Here is a 13,073-nt window from a genome sequence, read left to right on the forward strand (position 1 = left end):
TATAATCAGCACCACCACCAAATCATCACACACCAACCATCATTAGAATATAAATTAAATAGCTCTCTACCCTATTTATTTTACATTCACATCCACCACTGTCGTAGATCATCTAGCATCACCACCACGATCATTTCCTCAATTCGAGAATGAAACCCTAAATTTGAGTTTACAGGGAGAAACAACAACTCTAATTTTGATTTTGAACTTATTTTCCGGTGGAATTAGGGACCGACAATCGAATCCTTATCTCCCAATCGGTTTACGACCACCACAACCTCAAGTGACATCAGGCCCATCACCACCGGCGCCAGAACCAGCAGTAAAAAACCTGTATATTTTGAAACAGGTATGGAAATAAAAGATATGAGAAGATATTTGGAAGGTCTTTTCTTAAACTCGGTTTTGAGAGAACGGAATAAAGCTTAAGGTAATAAAAAGAATATTTACAACATGAATATACCACTCTGATTTTTCATTCAATGTAAATGGCCTTAAATAGGCGTTACAACTTGCAAAACCTAAAATAAAACAACCCACTAAACATAAACTCCTATTTTGTGGCAACTACTTCCACACGACTACTGACATAATCAGAACACATTTTTATTTCCTAAATACTATACCTAAAACAAAAGACCAAATCAATTACGCTAAATATGCTAAATATTTGAACGTGACACATTTAAATTCCAACACCCTCCCTGAATGTGTCAACCATTAAATCTCCATCATCATCATAATAGCATCATCTTCATCATCATATCATCATCACGTCATTCATCATCATCATCATCATCATTCATCATTCATCATCATCATCATCATATCTTGTCTCTACAACAAAACTAACTCATCATCTTTTGTATCCACATAGAATTGTGCATGCTCCTCCCTTGGCTTGCTACGACAATATTTTTCAATATGACCAAATCTCTTGCAGTTGTAACATTGTACTGCTTTTTTATCATTGTCTTTGAAGTAACATTCTTCAGTAGAATGATTATTTCTCTTAAAAATTGAACAAGATTGGTTTCCACCTTTTTTGCCCAAAGTGTTTTCTCTTCAAACTCTCCATCCTCCAACCTGTTTAATCTTTGTTCATGTGCTTGAAGAGAACCCATAAGATCATTGAAATTATATTTCGATAAATCTTTTGATTCTTCAATAGTAGCAACAACATGATCATATTTGTGAGGAAGAGAACGTAATACCTTTTTCACGATTTTCCGGTCAGATATTTCTTCACCATAAGCTCTCATTGCATTAACAGTCTTGATAACATTATCAAGAAAACTTTGAACCGAATCAGTATTTCCCATGGAGAAAGTTTCAAATTGACGACAAAGAGTTTGTAGCTTTACCATAATTGTTTTATCTGTACCTTCGAATTTTTCTTTCAAAAGATCCCATGCCTCTTTTGATGTTGTGCATAAAGAAATCTTTGGAAAAATTGCATCATCTACACCTTCTTGTATGATAGTCAATACTTTAGCATCCTTTCTCACCTTCTCTTTGTACTCTTTTTTCTGCTCTGGAGTTGCTTTCTCTAGATCGATTTCATCATAACCAGATTCTACCAAATCCCATAAATCAAATGCAATAAAAATTGTTGAAAAGACGAGGGTACCCGAATATACCTCAATCTAAAACTTTTCCACCTATAAGTCCTTTCTCCGAAAATGATTGTCTATAGATCGGGTCGAGACAATACAACTAATCAGTTCACACTTCGTGTGATCGTCTATGGATACAAGATCGAGACAATACGGAAACAAGATAACTTGCCTGATTGAATATGGATACAAGATCGAGACAATAAAACAACGAAGTATGTTTACTTGATAAATGGTTCGGACTTAACCAAACACAATAGGATCACTATCAAGTAAATAGGAATTAACGTTTGCGTATTTTACTTCTAATTATAATAAAACAATTATAATTGCGGAAATAGAAAAGTAAAAGACACAACAAGATTTTGTTAACAAGGAAACCGAAAATGCAGAAAAACCCCGGGACCTTGTCCAGAATTGAATACTCTCAGGATTAAGCCGCTATACAAAATCAAACCAACTTCGTATAGTTGAGACCAAGTAATTAAACCTATGGTTCACCTAGTTCCGTCTGTATTCCCACGCCTCCAACTTGTAATAAGTCACGTACTTGGAACAATTACTTTGGTTTGTATTCCAAACAGTAAAGGAACAACAAATCTGTTCGGTAACAACTCTTTTCAACCAAGTGATATGAGTTCGACAAAAGGCACTTCCGTTTATCCCAATAAACTCCTTCGCCAGGTCCTTAGATCTATCTAATAACAACTACCAAAGTAATTTTCAAGATTTTGCAATCAATACTTTTAATCACAAAAAATTATATTGATGCCGATCTACTCAACTAATCAATCAAATCTACCACAAGGATAAACCGATTATAGTTGGATCCTCTTTACCCGAAACAAGTATTGTGCACACCAAAGATTATGAACCCAAATCAGAAATCTTCAAAGTCTTATTTGTCTTCAAATCTTCTTAGATCTTCAATAAACACCTGCACACAATCAACTTGAATCTCTTGTGATCAATCACACACAGAACGAAGTATGTTAACAATGGATTATCACAAGACGTCTTTAGATCTACAAACAGTCTAAAGATCTCCGTCGAAACTTCGATCTAGTTTGAGTGAATCTTATATCAGAAGAGAAGATTCTCAAGCATAAACAAACTAGGTGCAATCAAAGTTCAACAACCGTTAGTCAATCAAATCAATCGAAAACTAATAATAAACTACAATTATCTAGTTTCCCACCAACGGTACTAATAGAGCTTCTCAATCCCAAAGAAGTCTTTAAACCGAGCGGTCGTAAGAGATTTCGCCTAATTAGGTTACTTTCCTCTCCGAATAGGCGGCTCCACAAGTAACAACACAACTGGGTAGTTTTGCTGGCTCTGAGGATTAGTTTGCTCGAAATGCAAACTTTGACATTTATAGATCAAGGAAGTTTAGACACCAAGGAATTTCCAAAACCGAAAATATTCTCAAGATATGCAATAAATTCCAAATTCGGTTTCCATAATTCCTGGAAATGCTTTGTCCAAATATTGACCGAAATCTCTTAGAAAATCTCCAATTAGTAAATGCACAATACTAATTTTTATTTTCCAAATATAAAATTAAAAACCTTAATTAAAAGATTCTCAATTTATTTTCGATCCTGGATTCTCCTTTAGCTATTAAGGAATATGTTTGAGCAATAAAAGATAAGCGTTACTGCACATGTTCAAAGTATGTAGACATCTTTACTTTGTAAGTCCTTTTTCATACTTAAAATCTTGGAATTGATTTGCCACACTTCCAAACAAGTTTAGAATTGGTTCATCTAACTTCCAAGAACTATGTAATTGATTATCCTATCAAATCACCAAACATGGGTTTAACGGTTCTACCAAAACAAGTTTCGGTTCTACCTCCATGTGGGTACTTGAATTAGTCACACTAGATTTCCAAAATTCGGTTGACTAGGTACTAGGATCGGTTCCCACATATATATGGTATATAACTTGTATTTTTTGCACATGTCGATAGGGTCGGTTCCCAATATCTAAAAACGTGTTGCACATGTTCATAGGATCGGTTCCCAATATCTAGAAACTTGTTGCACCTCATACAAGGATCGATTCCCCTATTGTGATCGGTTGCACTTCTTACTAGGATGGGTTCCCCTTTTCCTAGAGTTGGTCATACCAATAACACTAAATCGATCATATCATCTCAGGTGATTACTTAAGATCGGTTTCACTAATAAAAGTCATACCAATACAAAAGTCAGGCCTTGTGAATAGTTTTACCAAGAACATAAGCAAGTCATGAGCGGTTATACTAATCACACATATTGGTAGTTCAAAAGATATGCAATGAATAACAATACCAATAAGCCTAGCGATTTCCCTTTCGATTCACAAAACAAGTTCATGAATTTACTTCCTTTAAACGAATGTAAAACATTGTTTCCTAGGATGAAATATTCACCTCATTCCCATACATAATCACAATAGCATTCAAACAATTATGTCGATGTCTTATATACGAAGTTCAAAAGATAAGCGTTATACTTCGTATTGTATTCCTTAAACCACATCTAACTAGAGTATAATCATTCATAGTTTCGCAGTTATGTTTTCAATATGCACGAATTGAAAAATACGTTAGGGAATGAAACAGTTCAAGTCAAATATTACTCACCTCAAGTGGTAGGATGATGTTGTAGTTGTAGCTCCGTACTTCGTCAAATTCTTCAAATCTTCACGTAATACTTGTAATGTATCATATCCTAATACTTTCAAGCTAACCTATACGAAGTTGACTCTAGTACATAATCAAGCGACTCTTTAAATGAGTTTTGGTTCACTAAAATATGGCAACCAAACTTGACATACTAACGCTTGGTGGGTTCAACCGAGCTACGCTCTAACAATCTCCCCCTTTGTCAATTTTAGTGACAAAACTCTTACATCATATGGATAAACAAATTTCAAGAATTCATTACACATACGTTTGATTCCCAAATTCAACAGCACAATAACATGTATACATTTAATCCATAAATGACGATGTTGACATTATAATAAAAAAGCTAATACTCCCTCTAAAGTTAAGATAGGTAGATTTTCAATCCGCACGTCTTTGTTATTTCCATTATCATATGATATGCTACTTCCCCTTAGTCTATGCTTTACTCTTTCGTTAGATAAAACGTTTAAGCACCATTGTCCTTTCCCTTAGTGATATCAATCAATATAAATCAATACAATGTCACTTGTTTGCTCCATATATTTCTCCCCCTTTTTGTCACAAAATGACAAAGATACGAGCAAATAAAGGACAAACCGAAAGGATCTTACAAATCTCACAAGACTTGCAAAACCTATAAGAGTTAAGCACGAGGGTTCCACACACCATTTTTGATAACCAATATCAAAACCGAAACTACAAAGTAATTTTGTTTTGATATGTTATCAAGGAAACAATTTCCGAAGCAATTTTCCCTAATATTTTAGCAAACCAAAAATCGACTAAGCACCTTAGTTCCTTTGCTAAGCCGATTGCACAAATACAATCACTTTTTCGATAAGACCAAAATAAAGATAACTCTATTTTTCTCATCAGGTTCTAATTGTCCATATAACTTAGACCTTTCACTTTTAAACAAGACAAGTACTAGGTTAGTTAACTAGTATTTCTTGTTAAGGAATTCTATTAGACTTGAATAACCGAAACCTTCACTTTGATAAGTCTAACTAAGATCAGAATTAACTTAGTTTATCTTATCCTGAATCGAATTAGACTAAACAATTCATCCCGAAACCTTTTATTTTGTTAAGCCACAAACAATTCATACAAACCAAATAAATCAACTTGCATAATTATTTACCTCAACCGAAGCAATTGAAACAACATAGACATTAAAGCACCGCAATTGCACCGAAATTTTGTAATCCTACACGATTGATACCAAACAATAAATCAGGATAACAATAGTTTTTCTTAACCGGAAACAATTGAATCACACACACATCCATATATAAATAATGGAATAGAACATCAATTATACCAAGATTTTTTTAAGCAAAAGCAATAAATATATGCAATAAACTCAGGCTTTTCTTAAACAGGAAAACGATTAACTAACAAAGTCATTACCTCAAATTTTGCATCCTCTTCTCCAATAATATTTGCATCTTCTTTCCAGGGAGAATTGATACCAAATTATCATTATGTTGTCATCCTTATGCAAGACAAAAAGAATAACAACAACCTACCTTTCCCAGAGAAAGATTGAAAATCGGTTTTAACTTATGCATAGCAAAAGTTGAAAACCCCAAAACACATATGCTTTTATGCTAAACCAAACGATTCAACATATTGTGATTTTTTCACATATTGTTTCAATCAGAACCCGTCATGATCCTTTGATAAAGCCTACCAACATGGGATAGAACTTAATCCTGCTAAACCAAAAAGTCACCCAAACCATAAGGGTTCACAACATATGAGATCGAATATTAAGGTCATGAAAACCGAAATCAAACATCCCACACACATACATAGTAATAAGATAAAGCATTCAAGCACAGACCATGTAAACGAAAACTATCACAAGAAAAATTATAAACTAATAATTTTGTTCATAAAAAGATAGTTTTATTCATAATAGACTAAATACAATTATTGAAAGAAATCAAAAAACTGATGTCTATTTATTTATTTTTGGATTAAGTATTACAGCAAATAACTTAATCTTTAGAAGTGCTCTCATTATTCACCGAAGATTCCTCAGTGTTCTGAATTTTGAGTCTTCTCTTTTCCTTTAGATGATTGAGTCTCTTTTTCAAGAGATTTACTTCCACGATCAACTTTAAGAGTTTTGACTCAAGCAGCTTTTCATTCAAAACTGTAGTTTTCATAAGTTCACGAGCAACTTCAAAATATTCCATTAACATAAGCATGGGTTCAAAATAAATATGATTCTTTTTATGTTCTTCTGAGAAATAGCATTGAAGCTCAACTTGAAAGGTTTCAAGTTTTCGTAGTTGAGATTCAACATCAATAGTATTTTCACCCATATTTGACCGCAGACAAAATACAGAGGGAGGAACTGGTCCTATAGATGGCTTGTATAACATATCAAACTTGTCTTCCAATATTGAGATACCAAATTAAGGTATATTATTTGTGAAAATATATACTTTCGGAAACAACATAAGAGTTTTACCGATTCAGAGGATCCGAAAATATTTTTAAGGATTTTCTCACTATCTTTCCAAAATATCGAAAGTATTTTCCTAAAAATAGAAAAGGTATTCTAGACATAGAAAAATTCTTTATATATTTATGAAAAGAATATATTGAGTATAATATTATACTTCCTTCATGTTCTTGTGCTCTTTTTAATAATTTCCCATTTATTTGAATCGAGCGCAGCAAGGGAAATTCCGACTACCAACATCAGTTGTTGGAGTGAGCTTGTGATAGCTCAGAATTTGTGGAACATGATCCATCATGATATTTTCGAATATCTATCCTTTTCCAAAAATAAACTTCTTTCACCGCGTCACAGCTGGAGTGATCTGATTTAACAGAATGATCAGTTCGATGAACAGGATCATAAGTGTGACTTGAAGTTTTTTGAGTTGTGAAACCAAAACTCTTATATTGACCCAGGAATTCCTTGGAATATGACAACATCATTTGATGAGCTTGTTTCCTGGATTCTATTTTAGACATTTGATCAACAACAAAACAGCATGATCTGAAATCATTTGTTATTGTATACTTGAGTTGATCTTTTTCTCTGTTTAAGAGATAATCATCGTCAGATGATCTTGACTGGATACTAGTCAAAGGATTTCCCCTTAAAATACACCTATTTTGATTCTTGTAAGTGGTTAGACTATTAGAATCATGATGTTGTATATTAGTTAAGAGATTCTGAAGATTAGAATCACATATCCTTGTTTTAACTAATATACCCTTTTTGGCTTGACCAAATTCAAGTCCTTTAGATTCATCATCTTCATGAATCAACGAATCTCTGACGATCCTCTCGGCAAATGGATAATATATATTATCCTTTAGATTATATTTTTCAGCAAGCTTTATGAAAAATTTAATATCATCTGAATCTGGCTTGTTTGTCACAAGTATTGTTTTTAGTATTAACTCATCATGGTTAATATTCTCTGAGAAGTGTTCCACTAGTGAACTAACAATGTTGAGCTGTTTATCATTTTTGGAAAACAAACTTCCTTTCTGAAGTATATCATATTCTTGCTCTATGTTGACTGAATAAACCAATAGATTCACTTTCTTGTAGGTTGGATCGCACCAAACACAGATTGTTAGATCTTTTCATGTTTGCCTGCTCTGATACCAATTGAAAAGACGAGGGTACCCAAATATACCTCAATCTAAAACTTTTCCACCTATAAGTTTTTTCTCCGAAAGTGATTGTCTATTGATCGAGTCGAGACAATAAAACTAATCGGTCACACTTCGTGTGATCGTCTATGGATACAAGATCGAGACAATACGACAACAACATAACTTGCGTGATTGACTATGGATACAAGATCGAGAAAATACAACAACGAAGTATGCTTACTTGATAAATGGTTCAGACTTAACCAAACACAATAGGATTACTATCAAGAAAATAGGAATTAACGTTTGTGTATTTTACTTCTAATTATAATTGCGGAAATAGAAAAGTAAAAGACACAATAATATTTTGTTAATGAGGAAACCGCAAATGCAGAAAAACCCCGGGACCTTGTACAGAATTGAATACTCTCAGGATTAAGCTGCTATACAAAATCAAACCAACTTCCTATAGTTGAGACCAAGCAACTAAACCTATAGTTCACCTAGTTCTGTCTGTATTCCCACGCCTCCAACTTATAATAAGTCACGTACTTGGAACAATTCCTTTGGTTCGTATTCCAAACAGTAAAGGAACAACAAATCTGTTTGGTATCAACTCTTTTCAACCAAGTGATATGAGTTCGACAAAAGGTTCTTCCGTTTATCCCAATAAACTCCTTTGTCAGGTCCTTAGATCTATCTAATAACAACTACCAAAGTAATTTTCAAGATTTTGCAATCAATACTTTTAATCATAAAGAATTGTATTGATGCCGATCTACTCAACTAATCAATCAAATCTACCACAAGGATAAACTGATTATAGTTGGATCCTCTTTACTTGAAACAAGTATTGTGCACACCAAAGATTATGAACCCAAATCAAAAATCTTCAAAGTCTTCTTTGTCTTCAAATCTTCTTAGATCTTCAATAAACACCTGCACACAATCAACTTGAATCTCTTATGATCAATCACACACAAAACGAAGTCTGTTAACAATGGATTATCACAAGACGCCTTTAGATCTACAAACAGTCTAAAGTTCCCCGTCGAAACTTCGATCTAGTTTGAGTGAATCTTATATCAGAAGAGAAGATTCTCAAGTATAAACAAACTAGATGCAAACAAAGTTCAACAACCGTTAGTCAATCAAATCAATCAAAAACAAATAATAAACCGCAATTATCTAGTTTCCCACCAATGGTACTAATAGAGCTTCTCAATCCCAAAGAAGTATTTAAACCAAGCGGCCCTAAGGGATTTCGCCTAATTAGGTAACTTTCCTCTCCGAATAGGCGGCTCCACCAGTAACAACACAACTTGGTAGTTTTGCTGGCTCTGGGGATTAGTTTGCTCGAAATGCAAACTTTCATATTTATAGACCAAGGAAGTTTGGACACCAAGGAATTTCCAAAACCAAAAATATTCTAAAGATATGCAATATATTCCAAATTCTGTTTTCATAATTCCTGGAAATGTTTTGTCCAAATATTGACCGAAATCTCTTAGAAAATCTCCAATTAGTAAAAGCACATTACTAATTTATATTTTCCAAATAAAAAATTAAAAACCTTAATTAAAAGATTCTCAATTTATTTTCGATCCGGGATTCTCCTTTAGCTATTAAGGAATATCCTTGAACGATAAAAGATAAGCGTTACTGCACATGTTCAAAGTATGTCGACATCTTTACTTTGTAAGTCCTTTTTCATACTTACAATCTTGGAATTGATTTGCCACACTTCCAAACAAGTTTAGAATTGATTCATCTAACTTCCAAGAACTATGTGATTGATTATCCTATCAAATCACCAAACATGGGTTTAACGGTTCTACCAAATCAAGTTTCGGTCCTACCTCCATGTGGGCACTGGAATTAGACACATTAGCTTTCCAAAATTCGGTTGACTAAGTACTAGGATCGGTTCCCACATATATATGGTATCTAACTTGTATTTGTTGCACATGTCCATAGGATCGGTTCCCAATATCTAAAAACGTGTTGCACATGTTCATATGATTGGTTCCCAATATCTAGAAACTTGTTGCACCTCATACAAGGATCGATTCCCCTCTTGTGATCGGTTGCACTTCTTATTAGGATGGGTTCCCCTTTGCCTAGAGTTGGTCATACTAATAACACTAAATCGATCATACCATCTCAGGTGATTACTTAAGATCGTTTTCACTAATAAAAGTCATACCAATACAAAAGTCAGGCCTTGTGAATAGTTTTACCAAGAACATAAGCAAGTCATGAGCGGTTATACTAATCACACATATTGGTAGTTCAAAAGATATGCAATGAATAACAATACCAATAAGCCTAGCGATTTCCCTTTCGATTCACAAAACAAGTTCATGAATTTACTTCCTTTAAACGAATGTAAAACATTATTTCCCAGGATGAAATCTTCACCTCATACCCATACATAATTACAATAGCATTCAAACGATTATGTCGATGTCTTATATACGAAGTTCAAAAGATAAGCGTTATACTTCGTATTGTATTCCTTAATACTACGTCTAACTAGAGTATAATCATTCATAACTTCGCAGTTATGTTTTCAATATGCACGACTTGAAAGATACGTTAGGGAATGAAACAGTTCAAGTCAAATATTACTAACCTTAAGTGGAAGGATGATGTTGTCGTTGTAGCTCCGTACTTCTTCACATTCTTCAAATCTTCATGTAACACTTGTAATGTCTCATATCTTAATAATTTCAAGCTAACCTATACAAAGTTGACTCTAGTACATAATCAAGCGACTCTTTAAATGAGTTTTGGTTCACTAAAAAATGACTACCAAACTTGACATACCAACGCTTGGTGGGTTCAACCGAGATATTCTCTAACAATTGTTTTTAATTTAATTAACCAGAAATTATTTCTAATTTAAGATCGGGCACCTATCTCAGCTGGTCATCCCAGTTTCCCAAAGTTTCATGCACTCCAGGAGGTCCCAGGTTCGATCCCCCAATGGCGTAATATTGCAGGAATTAACATGGAAGGTAGAGTTAGCTTGACCTCCTTGTAACACAATCTAATCCCCCCCCCCCCCCCACACACACACACACACAACCCCCCATCCGCTTCGGCTCCTTTGGCTAGGTTACCCATGAGGCTCGTTGGTAGGCTAACACGACAACATGTTCAATTGATATAGTCGTACGTTGTTGGAGCTTCGAGTGTTAGGCTTCCAACTAGTTAATGTAATACTCTTTATCTAATAATTATTATTATTATTATGTATTTATTGTTTTTAAATATAGGGACATTTGTTTGCAGCGAATCTCCTTTAGTTCCCATTACTTGCCCGAAGATCAACTGGCTCTTGATGTCAAATGTTTATTTTGAAACAGATATGAAAATAAAAGACATGAGAAGATATTTGGAAGATCTTTTCTTAAACTCGGTTTTGAGAAAATAGAATAAAAAGAATATTTCCAAACATGAATATACTACTCTGATTTTTCATTCAATGTGAATATCCTTAAATAGGCGTCACAACTTGCAAACCCTAAAATAAAACAACCCACTAAACATAAATTCCTATTTTGTGGCAACTACTTCCACACAACTACTGACATAATCAAAACACGTTTTTATTTCCTAAATACACATTCAAATTCCAACAAACTCCATAATCAACACCACGACCACCGCCAAATCCACCAGCAATAACACCATTATCAGCACCATCGCAATCTCCATGCACCACCACCTTCAGAGAAATCCATGGTTATTCACAACCACAACCACCTCTGTTGTCTATACTTTTAAGAAAAAAAAATTGAAAAAAAAAGTTAGAAACCATGGTGAATGAACAAAAAATATGTAAGGTATTTATGGGTAAAACTTCGTTGCATTTCAGTAATTTATGATTTAACTTGAATTAAAAACTAAGTAATGGGAGTGTGAAAAATCTTTATTTCATGAGGATGGGGTAGTTTACCTGCCTGCTTGATTTAGGTTGAGAGAGTGAGATAACAATTTTTAAGAGATAGAGGAAAGAAAAGCGGCAGAAGAAGATGGAACTAAAAGTACAAGCATGTTTCTTTAGCTTTTGTTCATATGTGGTTTTGGAAATAACATGACAACGTCGCCACATTTCCCTTGAATAAAAACTAAGCCACATGGTATCCATGCTACAGGCATTAGTGGATGCGGAAGGAATACGTGAGTTACTACGTCATGTTTAAACGTCATTTGCCATTTATGGATGAAAAATGTAATCATGTCTCCAAGATATGTTTTTATGATTTTTCATTTTTTTTTATGGTTATGAAATTGATTTTTGTTAAAGAAAAAAGTGATGGGAAGAGAGCAGAAAATAGTAATCGACTCGCCAACTAAGTCGATTCAGATAGTGAGTTGAAACTATTATCAACAAAGATATTCATCACAAATCGGTAAATATCAACTCTGATGCGCCAATGAAGACACCCGTTATAATACCAGCACCCTGTCCAATAGAGGGTAAAAACAGAAGAACTGATGAATATCGACCGACGAAGGCATTTCCATAGCACCACCACCCCTTCTGCCCCCGTGCCATTATGGCACGGCCAATCAACTAGTATCTTAGAAGAGCTTACTTTTAGTGGAACTGAAAGATTAACGCTCTCATAATAATGGCTTCAGCAATTCCACGAGCATACCAGGGCTATAAGAAACAACAATTATTAGTTTCCTTCATGCATCCCCCTAAGTAGATAATACAAGAGACATCAACATACCTCAGTTTGACAGTTGCTAAGACAGACAGTCAAACAAAATATTTTGATGTACTTCAGGAATTTCATCTAACAACTTCTGAGCGAGCTCAATTGTTTTTCATTTCACATCTTTCCAATGAAACGAATAATCAAACATTTTACCAACTAAAGCAACCCAGATCTGCAAATCAACCCAATATACTAAAACATCAAATTGTACAAAATCACCAAAAAATACATACACAATGTTTAGACTTACCTTTGGTTTGAGATTTGAAAATCCAGTTTCTAATCATGATTATACGGAAAGAAAGGGAAGCACTTCGACTAAGAAGTTGAATACAATTAGAAGAAGAAGATTTAACATTATTTAGTGGAGGATTTGAAGTTCCCATCCCACCAGGAAATTGATATTTATCA

The sequence above is a fragment of the Papaver somniferum genome, chromosome 2 (genome assembly GCF_003573695.1).
Source record: "Papaver somniferum cultivar HN1 chromosome 2, ASM357369v1, whole genome shotgun sequence".
In the NCBI taxonomy this organism is placed as follows: Eukaryota; Viridiplantae; Streptophyta; class Magnoliopsida; order Ranunculales; family Papaveraceae; genus Papaver; species Papaver somniferum.